Here is an 18,320-nt window from a genome sequence, read left to right on the forward strand (position 1 = left end):
GAAATGTGGCACTAGGCCGATACAGTTTTCTCAGCTTTCTCTGGTTTTAAGATTTGGAGTCACATGTCTAGTAAACCAATGGCTAAATGAGGCTAGAATTTGCCTCTCTACTGGTAAACAAGATTTTAATTCAAAGTTTCAGATTGTATTATTCAGGTACATGGGCTTATTAATATACACAAATTATACTTATAGGACATACTTATAGGACTCGGACACTTCAAATTGGCCTATAGTATAAAAATAAATTCAGAGCTTATGCATATGCTTACCAAACTTATAAATAATAAGCTTAAACCAGATACCTACACATGCAATTCAGAGGGGCGCCTTTGCATATAGTAGTGTAACAACCAGGCAACAAGAAGCTGATAGTTCAGGGGTTGGTCATTATGTCCACGATTTTAAGGAAAGAATGTTGAGTCAATGGCTGTTTTCCACTTAAATTATCTGAATTTCAAATCGAGTTATTTAAAGTCATCAATAAAGAATGTATGCCCATATTGTTTGTACATGTTGCCTGGATAAATTACAGTGATTATGAAGCAAGTTCTCTAGATTTTAACTAATATTTAAAAGAAAAACTTTTCAAACACAGGTATTTATATTTAGTATTTAATCGATTCTAGTGCTATCTAAATCCAGAAATATTACTTACAAATTCTCACACATACGGCAAGCATACTAGCATGGTTTTGATTTTGTTATTTTCAAATTTATACTATAATTGAATGTAAATGAATATTAAGTCACTATATATCTAGCTTCTTAGATTTTCCTAAATGTATCTTAACCATGTTAGAAATTAAAGTTAAAAATAATTGATTTTTTTTTCCATGCAAACTGGAACTATGTAAAATAGTTTATCATTTTAAACTGCTTGTTTCCAGTTTGTTCTTCTTGAGTACTAGTTTTTTGTTTTTTGGGTTTTTTTGGTATGTATATAGCAAATTTCAGATAATATTAGTTAAGCTTAAAATAAATTTTGAATTCATTTTTCATATTCTGTAAAAGGCTTTATAAAATTATTAGGTACTACTGAAAATAGACTGAAATATCAAGGTACCGATGACTATAAATCACACTGATTTCAGTTTTAAAATAACATATTTTGAATTAAATTTTTATGTTTATTTGTATATATACAAACCTCTGTACAAGAAACACACACATATTCAGTCTCACATTCTCTCGTGTACAATACGTATATATGTACATCTAGATGATTTAACAAAGATATGCTTTACTATTGTTATTCTTCAGCTAAATGAATGAAATTTAGATTTGTTAAACAACATCAAAAACAAAATTTTTTTTTAGCAGAACAAGCAGCACATTCAAACTAAGTTCTGCCTACTAAGAACTGAGTCTTTCACTGCCTCTTCTTAAAATCACAACTGTGTTAAATCTGAGGTAATATTTGATTTTGTTTCTGATTGATTCAAACACTATAGGATCTTATTTTAATCTCAGAGACTCCATTGTATTAGAATTTATTGCTCACATTAAAAAGTACAGGAAATTACTTGAATAAAGATGAGGGATGTAGTATTATAATAATGAATATTATGTGTTTCTAATCCAAAAATTGACAGTTCCTTTTAAATACATTTTGGGGCTCTGTAATTAGCTTAATTCACAATAAAAGTGGCATACTTGATTTTTTTCTAAGTAAAGCAGTTAATTTAAGTGCATTGGACTTTTAAAAATAGATTAAAATACTTCTTATTCACTTTTCTTAAGACACTTCTTGATTTCCTTTCTTCTTCTGCCCTCCCTTTCCCTTTCCTCCCCTCACTTCTCTTCCCCTCCTGTCTTCTCCTTTCCTCTCCTCTCTTACTTCTCCCTAGTTAGATACCAGCAAGGGAGTTTTTATGTGTTTCTATAGTTAAAATGTTTGCGAGCAATTCTAAGCTGTTACTGAGTGTTAATTTATACAATTGAATAGCTTCCAAATAGCCCAGCAGACATGACAATTTATTTCAGTATTGGGAGAAACTAGATTTTTTTGTCCTAAGACTCCAAAGAGGAATATAATGGTGAATAATTAAGTGCAGAACATGGTCTATAGTTAGTAAATCAATTTATGGACTGTTTCTTGAACTCTAAATTGAATATGCCACATAAATATAAAATGTTTCTCTTAAAGACTTAAAATCAAAGGTTAAAAAAGATAGTCATCAGTTAAAGTAAAAAGTAGGAGGCATGTCAGCACTGCTCAAATCACTCAAATATATTTTAGTACTGTTTTTTTCAAATTCATGACAGACAGAATATTATTAAAAATATCTTCAAATCCTGTCCTACTTTCTGGGACCAACTGCTTTTAAAAATCAATGCTAGGCTATCTTTTCTGGAGAAAATACATGTAATCTCCCCATTTTGAATAATTCTCTCTCTCTTCCTTCCTTTTGATTTGCAGGAGGGGTCAAATCAGTTTATTGATTCACAAAGTTTCTTCTAATAAACCAACTGTTCCCAGTATCACTGGTGTGAAAAATACACTTCGTTATCACTTAGTACTTGTTTCCTTTCTTCTATGGAGGCCCCCTTCCTTTGTCCACACCCTTTCCCCCCATCCTCCCCAAGGGTAGTGATTAATTTTCATTAGGTAAAAATAATCATGGTCATTCCTTTCTGGGTGCTAGTAGTTCATTTAAAAGTGGACATATAATAATGCCATTCTGGCCAAAGGACACAAGGTGGAATCTGCAGGGGGATCTCTGGGGAAAATTTCTATCTTCGCACAAAAGTCAAACTGCTGAGGAAGGCAGAGTAGAGGATGAAAAAAATCCTGTGTAGTGGATGGATGTCTTTTTTTATGTCTCTTAATTAACTTACCTTTAAATAGTCATACTTTCAGATTTTGAAGTAGACTAATGAATGTCTTACTGTTCAAACCATTTGGAGTTGGGATAGTAATACGAACACCCATCAATAACCTAAATTGATAGCATTAATCAGGAATTGTATACATTTGGATCCAAGTAGGATCATGTTGTTAAAATGTAATAATTATAAACTAGTCCATCCTCTTTTAAAATTATATTAAATTTTATGTTAAATTAAGTTGAAACATAATGTAATGTTATTTTTAGATTTTTAAACTGTGTTTACTCCCAAAGCAAATGTGTTCTAATAAAAGGAATTACTCTGGGAATTTTTCTTATATAAAGCTTATGTGTTTTCTGTGATAACCCTTGATTATGAAGTGCATTTCAGTCTTCAAGTTTGCTTTGTTTTGCCATTAATTTGATTAAAATAATAAAGTAAAAAAAAAGATTATCCAATAATTAAAATGAACCAAATGAATTACAAAACATTTTTATTAGATCAAAATTATCTAAAACATCAGTGGTTCCATGAGGATTGCAAATGATGTAAAATATCATTTCTGGAAGCATCAGAAATAAAATCCAAACATGTCAGGCAAGATTTCTACACACCCAGTGCCTGTACAACTTACTATCTGATGCTGATGGTTTATAATACGGATTACCTGCAGGAAACCTGCCATATGATTTGGGAGTAACATGTAGCTTAGTAACCTTTTTTTATTGTTCAGTTGTTTCAGTTTTACTCCTCTGATTAGGGACCATCAAATTGCTCCTGGGTTTTAGATCAATAAAACTCTTTGGGTTCCTACCCCAAAGGTAAAGAGGTAAAAGAATATTTCTTCTCTGAATATTTTGTAGAACTATTTCTACATTCCACTTGACTTCAGATAAAAGAAAAACTGGTCTATAAAAATTGCTTTTTAATATTACAGAATGAAATGCCACTTAAAGGGCTACCTTTCCAAAGACAGCCTCTGAAAATGACCCCTACATCCTGTGTGCTAAAAGAAATCACCCTCTTTTCTGCAATGAAGAATTTTATTAATCCCCAAAGTTTTATGATCTTTATTTTCATCATATTCTCCACTGTATTCGTGGCTTTATTCTTAAAAATCAGGACAGTGCTCTGAAACTGATAGCTGACATTTACTTGAATGAAAAGATGCATCATTTAGTGTGAACTTTCATTTTGATCTTTCCATACCCTGATTCCCTTCCAAACATTTCTTTTTCCTTTTTCATAGACTCGAAACCAGTATTTCCTGAACAAGCTCATTTCTTAAGTGACTCATCTAAGAAATAAAATTTATTTATGTCCTAGGTGTCCAGAATATAAACATTGTAATATTAACTATTTTTTTCTAACAGCAGAGTGATTATAAGTAAAGATCTAGAGCATGCACTTAGACTCTGTGACATTCTGCACTTACAATATATAGTTTAATGTGGATGAAATTTGCAAAGCCTGAAGGTTAAATTGACATTTAGATGCCAGATACAGTCTATGGGTGCTATATTCACACAATAAAAAGATGAAGTAAATATTGGTTTTAAAACAGAATGGTCAAGTTCTATAGCTTCTTCCACCCTACTTTAATATGTATAATAGCCTTCAGTTTTCCTATTTAGACATAAAGTCAATGAATATATGACTACCACTAACATAATTTTCCACAGCACAAATCTATAATTCAACGACTGGCATCTATTTGGAAGAATAACTGGCACACTCTGAAGCCCTGGACAGAATGTCTGTGACTTTAATTAGGCACCTGATTTAAGGAGTTTAATGGGGTTGACAAAATATTTTGGACCCAATAAGTTTGAAATGTAGATACTTACCTTTTTTTAAGGCTCCACTTTTGATATACAAAATGCAAATCATTATTACATAATTTCTTATTTTTGTGACGAAAGATAGATATATCAAAAATAAAGAGAGGATGCTAAGGGATACTTTTATACTATATCTTATATTGTTATTGCAATTCTGCTTGTTTTTACTATGATACCTATTTTCAATTTATTTCTTTTCACACATACATTTTAATATATACTATTCACTGAATGAAGACATTTAATAGAGTTAAGATGAAACTGAAAAAGTTATTTATGTTTATAATAAACACAGAGAAGGAAATGTTATAAATATGTATACAATATTACCTTGCATATAATGATAGACACAGAGAAGATAGTATCTTAACCTATACTTTAACGTAAACTTAATTATCATCATAGTCATTATCATACTACCTCCTTTTCATTGTGTAAAATAAGCTTTCACAACTTAAATTACTAAAATAACTCAAATTAGTTCTGTTCTCTGACAAGTGCTGAAACATTTCAGCATAAATCACTGTAGAGTTCTGGAGGCTCTTCCTCTGTTCTGGGGGCCCAATTTGAAGTTTCTCATAAGATAGTGGATTCATTCATTGTAAGATATACACATACAACTAATTAAATTCCAGAAGTTTGGTGAAAATCATGATGAAGTATCTGTTTTCCTAATCCTTTTAAATAAACAAACTCCCTCAGTCCCTCAATCACATCCTCTCCAATTATACTGCTTATATTTCCAATACTCTCACTCTCTGGAATTCTCATAATATTCATTAGTTTGTAAAATTTTGCCCATTTTGGCCTATGAGGGCAGGAACATTGTCCTTTATTATTCACTATTGTGTCCATTATTCACTTTTAAAAGCTTCATGTATCATAGGTTTAAATGGGGAATGGTAATGGTGTTCCATAATACTAGGCATAAGCTTTTGAAAGATGTGTATTCATAATCTCCAGTTATTCATAATCTCCAATAATCTCCAAAATACGTGTTCTACGTTTTATAATTATTCAAATTTTATAGGTTTTATGGTTTACTTAAAACTTACTTTAATTGCATTCATTTTAATTATATAATTATACTTTGCCAATGTTTAATTAAATAATTTTAAGTAAATGTTTCAAGATGTTGATTATTATGGGGTGCCTTTTAACATTTTTATTCTGATCCCTGTCCCTTTAAATGTATTTTGTACACGTTAGGATGTTTAACTGATATATTTTAGGGATATTAAAGTAGTAATATACATTGGAATGTGTAAAAAAATGGTTGTTAGGTACCCTATGACCCCAAATTATATTTAAAGAAAAACTAACAACCAGAAAATGTGGCATCCCTAACCCACTCCTCTTGTGGTGTTAAAAAAAAATAGAATACTTAGTTGAGATATTTTTTAAATAAGGAGGACAATATACCTTCAACGTATGTTTTGTTCAGTGGAGTGAGTGGTTCAAGTAAATTCGTATATGAACACATGAGACAATTCAAATTTTTCCACTGTTTTGAAATGATGATTTCCACATTATATTGAATGAGTGTCAGAATCTTCCAAGTTTCTTCTGAGTTAGTGAGTGAGTTTTATTCAGCCATTTTTAAAAATGTTAAGTAAGTCTCTGGTTGTTAAGTAAAAGCCTCAGTGCCCTAATACAGTGAGCTTAGAAGGAAAGAATGAACATAATAGACATGTGTTGAACAAATTCCTACAAGGTTTTCATATTTTCCTACAAAAATCCCATTTTTTAAATATACTAAACCAGAAGTCTATGTTTTCTACATTAATTATGGCTCATGATAGTGTTTTCAAAAACAAAACACTTCTTAAATTGAATCCTGATTAAGACAAGTATTCATCATACAACATTTATTTAACAATTTTTATAAAATGGAAGAAGTCTATTTCTTGCAGGTTATAATGATGACGTTGAGATCCATAAGTAAAGTTTTAAAGCAAAACTGTATTTTAAGAAAATATTAAATTGATTTCACAGTCACAGAAAACTATCTGAAGTAATATATCAAGAAACATGATAAATAGCAATATTACATTGAGGAAGTTGTCTTCTGGTCTGTCACAGAGGTCATTCCTTGCCTCCATCTGATTTAATATCCTGTTTAGCATTTTAATTAAGAATTTTAGAAGAGCAAGTAAATGGAATATTAATAAGGTTCTCATATGATACAAAATGGAGAGGTGTTACAAACTATGTCAAAAACAGAGAAATAATACAAATAGACATAATGAGGTTAGTAGTGGGGATAGTATTGAATAAAATGAAATATATTTGTAAAAGAGATGAGTTAATGTGCATTTCACAATTCAGGCATGTAGGTATAAAAATTGTGTAGATAAAGAAGATGAACAAAGGGAAAAGTCGTGCATGTGGAATGCTTGAACATATTGTAATGTTCATTATACAAATATGTTACCTGGGTTCAAATATAGAAATTATGGTCTAAACTAATGATTGCAATACTAAGTCCAACCTAACATTTGCAAGAGTATAAGATCCATATATATTTGATTAAATAATTAAAATATCTAAACAAGCTAAAGCCATTAATAAATAATGTTCAATTCTCCTACCTTGAAAACATATCTTTACAGTCATTAAAAGGTCAGGTGTGAGTTTCCAATCCTCACTTTCAAGAATTCTGTCCTGGAACATCATGATATGAGGAGAGCCAGCACTCTGAGCCTCAGTGCCTCTGGGTCTGTACCATATATGACAAGGGGCTTTGCACTTGCCTTTGTGGACATCCGCACCTCACATTTTAGCACTTTCCAAAGGAGCAGCTGCATAACTTTCTCTCAGGCCTAGGAATTAACTCACCAGTACCATGGTCTGCTCTCAGGGCAACACATTTTGGGACAAAGCCAATGCCAGGCCTAGAGATGAGCTCAGTTTTGTGGTAAGAAGTCCAAAGTCCTGGGAGCCTGGACTGTGGTCTACAGAAGTGACATGAGATCAGGTGTACAAGAACCCTATTCTATAAACGCCTGAACCAGTGGTACAAGATACAGTTAGAAAAAGGCCAGAATATATATTCCATATCAGAGCCAAGCAAATTAACTCTCTTCTGAGCATTTGAAAATTGTACTGTGTGATACAATAACATACAGAAGACATCATTATTGCAACATTCAACTACTCAGCTGACCAAAGACAGGGTATTAGGAATTATAGAGTGGCTGATTTTGTAGAAACTGCTACCTACAGAGCAATGGCAGGAACATATACAGTTGACCCTTGAACAGCACAGGTTTGAGCTGTGTGGAGTCACTTATATGTGGATTGTTTTCAGTATATATGTACTACAGTACTACATGACCCAGGGCTGGTTGAACCTGCAGATGCAGAACCACAGATACAGAGGGCCTACTGTAAAGTTATACTTAGATTTTCAACTTCGCCTGGGTTAGGACCCTTAACCCCCGCATTGTTCAAGGGTCAACTGTACCTTTAATACAACTGAGAAAGCTGAAAATTCGTACTTTTAATTTAAAATCTCACGGTCACAAAGTGTCTTAATTTGGCTTTCCTGGAAACAGAGGCTGATACGGGGTTTTAGTTGCACATGGTTTTTTGAAGGAATTCTCTCTTCATCTCAGGAGAAAGTGAGTGAAATAAGCAGAAGAGGGCAAAAGTTGGATGAGATCATAGCAGGGGAGTAGCTTCAGTTTGATTTCATGAGATGTCCCAGAGCATGAAGAGTCCAACAAATTGGCCTCAGCTTGAGGCAAGAGGAAGGCGTTAAGTACCCCTGTCAGCCAATCATTGACTGTAGTTGCCCCCTGCAGCGAGCATAACCTATTTTATTTGGACAACAGTAAACCTTTGAAAGGAAGGAAGCTATGAACCAGTAAGAGACAACCCTTAAGACAGCTAGGATACACTGTCCTAATAAAAGGGATCTAAATGCGACATCATTAGTCTCCACCATGGTGAATGCATTGTACTGCTCAAATCTGCTTCCTTCTCACGTTTAGTTCATTTCATCCAGGCTAAAGGTTGGTCACAACTTAAGAGAAGTTTTACAACAGAAAAGTTATTGCAATGAACTGCAGCACATGCTGCTGCAGTTGGTCTAAGGCTGTAATTGATACGTATCATCTAATTTTTCTGCTACCCAATCAAGACCCCTCTTACATTTAACTAGTACTTCTACTGGTCTTTGTGGTTGCATAGTGGAAATTCTGATCCCTAAGGATTCTGAGCCTTGGTTACTGTGTATTTATCAGGTGTGTCTATTTACTGACCCATTTACAATTAAAGTTAAGCAGAGAAGTACCAAGAAATACCCACAGGATCTCCTGACTGCCGTGTACCTTTTGCCCTGCCCTTGTTATGGAAACAGCAGCCCTCATGATGGTCACAGTTAATTACCTTTGGTAGTCACAGTTAATTACCTTTGGTAGTATAGTAGCTTCCTTCTGAACCAGTTGATCAACTGCTATAAAGAGCCCAAAGACACCAGACAGCAGTTATAGCTTTAAGCCTAGTTAAAATCTTAGTGTATTTCCTTGAGGAAGTGACTTACTCTACACTCAAAGAGTCTAGAGGAGACAGGAAGCACAAATTAGTCACTGGAATGCTGGTGAGTTGAACCACTGCTACTTCCATTCTTTCATTTCCAGACCCATGTACTCCATCTATTGGAAACAACACACTGTATCACAGCCATTGCTTTAATGATTATTCCACATTCTGAATGACAGCATCTCATCCTTTCAGAGATTCATCTTCAAGTTGGCATTTCAGCTGTTTCTTCAAGAGGCTGTGAACCTGCTTTATCAGACAAACAGCTTCAGGACAGTGAAGTTTGTGGCTGAACCATGGTCATGTGCACACTGCTGCAGTACTTTTGCTGTTAAGAATCCTTAGTTTGAGGATATGTTATAGGAAATCCCACATTAGTATGTATTTAAGTAGTGGAGCTGGCTGAACCACAGCACAAATGGAAAGCAAAACTATTTCTAGAGTGAGTGACAATTCAGGATAAGTCATTGCCCTTTCCAGATTCTAAGGAGTTCATTGTAACCAAATTGCCACCAAATAACTGGTCCTCCTACTTGAGGGATTGTGCTGTACTGTGGACTCAGCATTGTTCTCTGGTACTGACAGGTCAGATACTCAGCACCAGCAAGAACGACATCAAGCTGGTTTAAGATTGCAAGCTGCTGGACCTCCATCTATACTACCATGGCTGTTCCATTCATGATCTATGGCATAAGCACTGGGATGCCCAGTGAGGAAGACTGGCTGAAATTTAATGACACTTAATTTAATAAGGTGTCTTGTGCACTTGGTGGTTTAATGCCTCTTCTGAAGTTGATGCTCTCTGAAGGGAATTGTCTCTTGATACAAATATTCACACAGTATATTTTGTGTCTTATAGGTCCATCCACATGCCTCTTGTATATACTTTCCTCAGGACAATTCTCTTTCTATACAAAGTGGATGATCAGTAACACTGCCCAAACTCTGCCTACTGAGAATACACCCTTCACCACTGTCTTTCAGGGCCAAGCTTGCTTAGTATTATAGAATATAAGCAGACCATGACATGCACACCCATACTAAGCTAATTTATCCTTGCATTAGCCTTGGGCTTTTCTGTTCTCCATCAGCTAGGTATAGGAAATCCCAGTAAGGTCATAGATGTCATTTGACAAAAAATTATCAGTACAATAGTGGAAAATAACATGGGAGTTTGATCATCTTTTGTGCAGTTTACATGTGCCCTCTACACCCCTTGAACCCAGTTCTAGATTGACCACTTCTAGACTATAGCCTTCTGGGCTCACCTGAACTTAAACTTAGTGGTCAATCCTGACTGCTTGGTATATTGATGTAAAGTTTCTTGCAAGGAGATACTTTTCAAATGGTGCATAATTATCTTCTGGAGATGGCAGGTCTTTGTGCCAGAACTCTAAGGATCAGTGTGTGAATCTCTTATTAGGCCTTGTCATTGGTTTCACCAGCCTCACTTCTTACCACATATATTTCTCATACCTTGGGATCAGTTTATTCACATGGCCTGAGTGGCAAGGCTGCTTGTACTGTAGTGTTAACTTGCAGCAGAGACCTTTCATGCTCAGAACCATATTCAAAATAAGCAACCCTTCATGTAACCTGATAAATAGATCTTAGTTTCAGAGTTTTCTTGCAAGCATTAAATATACTGCCTGCAAACCTCAAGGAAGTCTACCATGTGTTGTGTTTCTTTTAAAGTGGTAGGAAGTACTGATTGTCCTATCTTGTCTTTAACTTTGCAAGGGATATCCCAGCATGCCACAAAAATACTAAAACTCCCGAAATATCACATCTGTGGTAGGCCCCTTAGTATATTTACGGTTTATCTTACACCATACTTACAACACTTAGATATTCTGCAGAACATCACATTGATCCTCTATATTTATGATATAATATTAATTAAACCTGATCAGAGGAAGTGGCAAGTACTCTGGATGCCTTGGTAAGACACACACACACACACACACACACACACACACACACACACATCAGCATAATCTTTTGGACAAAACAGCTCCCCTTTATATAGTTGCAAATTAGTAAGAGTTAGTACAATTTCTAGAGAAAGGTGCAGCTGTGAGATTTCATCAGATATCACTGAATCACTCACTCCACTGAACAAATCACTGACATGCTTGTCTATGTAGAAAAATCTGAGAAAATAGACAAAAACATCTCCTGGAAGTAGGCAAGTGTAGCAAGTTTGTAGGATACAAAGTTAATATACAAAGTTCATTGCTTTCCTAAAAAGCAGCAATAAACAAGTGGAATCTAAAATTGAAAACACAATACAATTTATATTAGTGCCCTTCACAAAAATTAACTCAAAATGATCACAGACTGCCCTGTAATGGCAAAACTATAAAAGCTGGAGAAGGTAACATAGAAAAAAGCCTAGATGACCTTGGATTTGACAATGACATTTTAGGTACAACACCAAAGGGAATAATCCATAAAAGAAATAATTGATAAGCTGGATTCCACTAAATTAAAAACTTCTACTCTGCGAAAGACAATGTCAAGAGAATGAGACACTAGCTACAGACTGGGAGACAATATTTGCAAAAGATACATCTGGTAAAGAACTGTTATCTAGAATATACAAAGAACTCTTAAAACTCAATAATAAGAAAATAAACCATAGGACCAAAAATGAGTCAAAGACTTTAACAGACACCTCACTGAAAATAAGCGTAAGCAAATACGCTCCACATCATATGTCATCAAGAAAAATGAAAATGAAAACAGCAATGAGATATCATTACACACCTATTTGAATGGCCAAAATCCAGAACACTGACAACACCAAATGATGGTGAAGATGTGGAGCAACAGGAACTCTCATTCATTGCTGGTGGAAATGCAAAATAATACAGCCATTTTGGAAGACAGTGTGCTAGATTCTTACAAAACTAACATACTCTTACCATATGATCCAGCAATTGTACTTGTTGGTATTTACCCAAAGAGTTGAAAATGTATTTTCACACAAAAACTTACACAAGGATGTTTAACCCAACTTTATTCATAATTGCCAAAAACTTGGATGCAATCAAGATGTCCTTCAGTAGATGAATGGATAAAAAAACAGTGGTACACTCAGACAATAGAATATTATTCAATGCTAAAAAGAAGTGAGCTATCAAACCATAAAAAGACAGGAAGAATCTTAAATGCATATTACTTATGCCTATGTATATTACTGATATATAATATTGTATATACAACATAATTATCTATAATATGATTATATATTACATAATATATACTATTATATATTATAATACCATAAAATATACATAATATTCATAAGTGTAGGAAGCCAGTCTGAAAAGCTACATATTGTATGATTACAACAACATGACATTCTGGAAAAGGCAAAACTATGGAGAAGGTAAAAAATTCAGTGTTTACTAGGGACTGGGTAGAGGGAGAGATGAATAGGCAAAGCACAGAGGATTTTTAGGGCAGTGAAAATACTCTGTGTGATACCATAATGATGGATCTATGTCATTATATGTTTGTCCAAACCCAAAGAATTGTACAGCAACTAGAGTGAGCCCTAAGGCTGACTATGGTTTTGCCAGATTATGATGTATCAATGTAGCTTTACCAATTGTAACATATCTACCACTCTGATGAGTGATGCTGATAATGGGGAAGAGTATGCATGTGTTGGGTTAGGGGGTATGTGAGAAATCTCTCTACCTTCCCTTAAATTTTGCTGTGAACCTAAAACTATTTTAAAAGAAAAAAGTATTAATAAATAATGTATTACCAAGCTGGCAGTTAAATTTATTTTCTAAAATAGTGCTAGAAAGAAAATATTTATAAATATTATAAACAGAGAAGGCAAGACATACCTTGTATTAAGGGGAAAGGTGTTAAGTGAAATGTCACTATTGTACTAGCTAGACTAAAATAAGATTTTTTAAAAATCAGAGTGAAAAAGTTTCCAGCAACATTTATTTGTATCCTACATATCAAATATTACTTGATAACATGTACTTACACATATGATAACTTCCATGGACTATTAAAATATGCTTAAACTTTCCTATGACAATCAAGATTTTTTCATTATAAGAATGTTCAGGGGGCTTCCCTGGTGGCACAGTGGCTGAGAGTCCTCCTACCAATGCAGGGGACACAGGTTCGTGCCCCAGTCTGGGAAGATCCCACATGTCGCGGAGCGGCTGGGCCCGTGAGCCATGGCCGCTGAGCCTGCACATCCGGAGCCTGTGCTCTGCAAAGGGAGAGGCCACAACAGTGAGAGGCCCACGTACCGCAAAAAAAAAAAAAAAAAAGAATATTCAGGAATATATGTAGGTGTACACCTTTTAAAATTAGAACAAGTGTTTTTTTCAGGACTTTTATATGATTACTTAAAAAATGAAGTGTAAAATCCCATATTTAAATGTAGAAATATATTTTTAGCTTCAAGTTAATTTAATGTAAAAAGAGTAAAATTTTACAGAAAAATTACTTTTTCAGATGCTACATAACAAATACCAGTAAAATTAATAGCAGACCTGTATGACCTTTACAACTATTATAATAATATTGGACTTTTGATGGCATTCTCTTGGGCTTATTTTAACTTAATTCTTAAATATTCTTGGTTTCAAATGCCCAATCATTCCAACTTTCATAACAGTTTGCAAAACTCTTTCATAAATGAAACTTTTTATCTTTAAAGTATCAAATAGTGAATAATAATGCAGGATTGATTTTGCTTTTGTTTTAAAAAATATTAACTTGACTTATGAATGAATAACATAAATTGAAAACTGTATATAACCATATAATTTCATCCTCCCAAACAAAGAAAACATAATTCAAAACAAACTTCTCCAAAATTCCAGACTCACATAGCATTAAATTTTTAAAAAATGAATCTTTTATTTCACGACCCTGAGCCGTGTGGCTGACAGGGTCTTGGTGCTCTGGCCTGGCGTTAGCCCTAAGCCTCTGAGGTGGGAGAGCGAAGTTCAGGACATTGGACCACCACCGGAGACATTCTGGCCCCACTTAATATCAATCAGCGAGAGCTCGCCCAGAGATCCTCACCTCAACTCTAAGACCTAGGTCTACCCAACAGCCAGCAAGCTCCACTGCTGGATGCCCCATGTCAAACAACTAGTAAGACAGGAACACAACACCACCCATTAGCAGAGAGGCTGCCTAAAATCATACTAACTTCACAGACACCCCAAAACACACCACAGGACGTGGCCCTCCCCACCAGAAAGACAAGATCCAGCCACACCCACCAGAACACAGGCACCAGTCGCCTCCACCAGGAAGCCTACACAAGCCACTAAACCAACCTCACCCACTGGTTACAGATGCCAAAAACAATGGGGACTACGAACTTGCAGCCTGTGAAAAGGAGACCCCAAGCACAGTAAGTTAAACAAAATGAGAAAACAGAGAAATATGCAGCAGATGAAGGAGCAAGGTAAAAACCCACAAGACCAAACAAATGAAGAAGAAATAGGCAATCTACCTGAAAAAGAATTCACAGTAATGATAGTAAAGATGACCCAAAATCTTGGAAATAGAATGGATAAAATACAAGAAACATATAACAAGGACTAGAAGAACTAAAGAGAAAATAAACAATGATGAACAACACAATAAATGAAATTAAAAATTCTCTAGAAGGAATCAATAGCAGAATAACTGAGGCAGAAGAACGGAAGTGATCTGGAAGATAAAATAGTGGAAATAACTACCTCAGAGCAGAATAAAGAAAAAAGAATGAAAAGAACTGAGGACAGTCTCAGAGTCCTCTGGGACAACATTAAATGCACCAACATTCAAATTATAGGTGTCCCAGGAGAAGAAAAGAAAAAGAAAGGGTCTGAGAAAATGTTTGAAGAGATTATAGTTGAAAACTTCCCTTAACATGGGTAAGGAAATAGTCAACTACAGGAAGCTCAGAGAGTCACATACAGGATAAATCCAAGGAGAAACATGGCAAGACACAAACTATCAAAAATTAAATACAAAGAACAAATATTAAAAGCAGCAAGGGAAAAACAACAAATGACATACAAGGGAATCCACATAAGGTTAACAGCTGATCTTTCAGCACAAACTCTGCAGTCAGAAGGGAGTGGCAGGACATATGTAAAATGCTGAAAGGGAAAAACCTACAACCAAGATTACTCTACCCAGCAAGGACCTCATTCATTTTCAATGGAGAAATTAAAACTTTTACAGACAAGCAAGAGGTAAGAGAATTCAGCACCACCAAACCAGCTTTACAACAAACACTAAGGTAACTTCTCTAGGCAGGAAACACAAGAGAAGGGAAAGACCTACAAAAACAAACCAAAAACAATTAAGAAAATGGCAATAGGAATATACATATCTATAATTACCTTAAATATAAATGGATTAAATGCTCCAACAAAAAGACATAGACCGGCTGAACAGAACTGGAGGAATCAGGCTCCCTGAATTCAGACTATACTACAAAGCTACAATAATCAAGGCAGTATGGTAGTGACACAAAAGCAGAAATAGATTAACGTAACAGGATAGAAAGCCCAGAGGTAAAGACATGCACATATGGACACCTTATCTTTGATAAAGGAGGCAAGAATACAGAATGGAGAAAAGACAGCCTCTTCAATAAATGGTGCTGGAAAAACTGGACAACTACATGTAAAAGAATGAAATTAGAACACTCCCTAACACCATACACAAAAATAAACTCAAAATGGATTAAAGACCTAAATGGAAGGCCAGACACTATCAAACTCTTAGAGGAAAACATAGGCAGAACACTCTATGACAGAAATCACAGCAAGATCCTTTTTGACCCACTTCCTAGAGAACTGGAAATAAAAAGAAATATGAACAAATGGGACCTAATGAAACTTAAAAGCTTTTGCACAGCAAAGGAAACCATAAACAAGATGAAAAGACAACCCTCAGAATGGGAGAAAATATTTGCAAACGAAGCAGATGACAAAGGATTAATTTCCATAACATACAAGCAGCTCATGTAGCTCAATATCAAAAAAACAAACAACCCAATCCAAAAATGGGCAAAGGATCTAAACAGACATTTCTCCAGAGAAGATATACAGATTGCCAGCAAACACATGAAAGGATGCTCAACAACACTAATCATCAGAGAAATGCACATCAAAACCACAATGAGGTATCACTTCACACCAGTCAGAATGGCCATCATCAAGAAATCTACAAACAATAAATGCTGGAGAGGGTGTGGAGAAAAGGTAACCCTCTTGTACTGTTGGGGAGAATGTAAATTGATACAGCCACTATGGAGAATAGCATGGAGGTTCCTTAAAAAACTAAAAATAGAACTATCATATGACCCAGCAATCCCTCTACTGGGCATATACCCTGAGAACACCATAAATCAAAAACAGACATGTACCACAGTATTCATTGCAGCACTATTTATTTTTTTATTTTTATTTTTTTACATCTTTATTAGAGTATAATTGTTTTACAATGGTGTGTTAGTTTCTGCTTTATAACAAAGTGAATCAGTTATACATATACATATGTTCCCATATCTCTTCCCCCTTGCATCTCCCTCCCTCCCACCCTCCCTATCCCACCCCTCCAGGTGGTCACAAAGCACCGAGCTGATCTCCCTGTTGCAGCACTATTTACAATAGCCAGGACATGGAAGCAACCTAAGTGTCCATTGACACATGAATGGATAAAGAAGGTATGGTACATATATAACAATGGAATATTACTCGGCCATAAAAAGAAACGAAATTGAGTTATTTGTAGTGAGGTGGATGCACCTAGATTCTGTCATACAGAGTGAAGTAAGTCAGAAAGAGAAAAATAGATACCGTATGCTAAAACATATATATGGAATCTAAAAAAAAAAAAAAAAGTTCTGAAGAACCTAGAGGAAGGACAGGAATAAAGATGCAGACATAGAGAATGGTTTTGAGGACATGGGGAGGGGGAAGGGTAAGCTGAGATGAAATGAGAGAGCAGTGTGGACATATATACACTGCCAAATGTAAAATATATAGCTAGTGTGAAGCAGCTTCATAGCACAGGGAGATCAGCTCGGTGCTTTGTGACCACCTGAGGGGTGGGTTAGGGAGAGTGGGAGGGAGATGTAAGAGGAAGGGGATATGGTGATGTATGCATACATATAGCTGATTCACTCTGTTATACAGCAGAAACTAACACAACATTGTAAAGCAATTATACTCCAATAAAGATATTAAAAAAGATTTTTTTAAATAAAGAAATAGACAAAAAAAGAACACTTGTCATCTTTAGTCTCATACTACTATATATATATATATATGTATATATATATATATATATATATATATATATATTTTTTTTTTTTTTCAGTATGCGGGCCTCTCACTGCTGTGGCCTCTCCCGCCGCGAAGCACAGGCTTCGGATGCACAGGCCCAGCAGCCATGGCTCATGGGCCCATCTGCTCCAGGGCACGTGGGATCCTCCCGGACCGGAGCACGAACCTGCGTCCCCTGCATCGGCAGGCAGATCCCCAACCACTGCGCCACCAGGAAAGCCCTCATACTACTATTTTTAAAGGTTGACTTTTAGGCAGAAGAAAAATAATTTAACATTGAAATTTTGAGACGCAGGAAGGAATAAAGAGGAATAGAAACTCTAAGATGTGGCACTTCTAAATGAATACTACTGTCAAAACTTTATGGAGTTTAATTATACTTACATAACATTACACAAATATACAGAGATACATACACATATAAACATATGCATATATATAGATAGGTGTAACAGGAAACAATAATAGCATATTCAATGAGGGAATGGAAAACAGTTAAAATGTTCTAATATCTTTCAATTTTTCAGGAAGTTAAAAAAACTCATAGATGCATGTTATAATCTATAATTAACCTCATTAAGAAAAGTAAAAGAATGTATAACTACAAAATCATATAGAACTGAAATTCAATTTTTAAAAATCCAAAAGAAAGAAGATTAAAAAGAAATATGGTACAAGTGGGGCAAATAAAAGATAGTATTACTCAGATACATAAGTCATTACCTCCTATTCAATGAAATAAATTCTCCAATTAAATTGG

The 18,320-nt window shown here is 34.9% G+C and overlaps 1 pseudogene; it reads right to left on the reverse strand.

Annotated features, from left to right (window-relative positions):
- Positions 1 to 9,871, reverse strand: part of LOC101326449 (protein lin-28 homolog A pseudogene) — a 33,609-nt pseudogene extending 23,738 nt beyond the window's left edge.
- Between the last annotated feature and the right edge of the window lie 8,449 nt (positions 9,872 to 18,320).

Source organism: Tursiops truncatus, chromosome 3 (assembly GCF_011762595.2).
Source record: "Tursiops truncatus isolate mTurTru1 chromosome 3, mTurTru1.mat.Y, whole genome shotgun sequence".
In the NCBI taxonomy this organism is placed as follows: Eukaryota; Metazoa; Chordata; class Mammalia; order Artiodactyla; family Delphinidae; genus Tursiops; species Tursiops truncatus.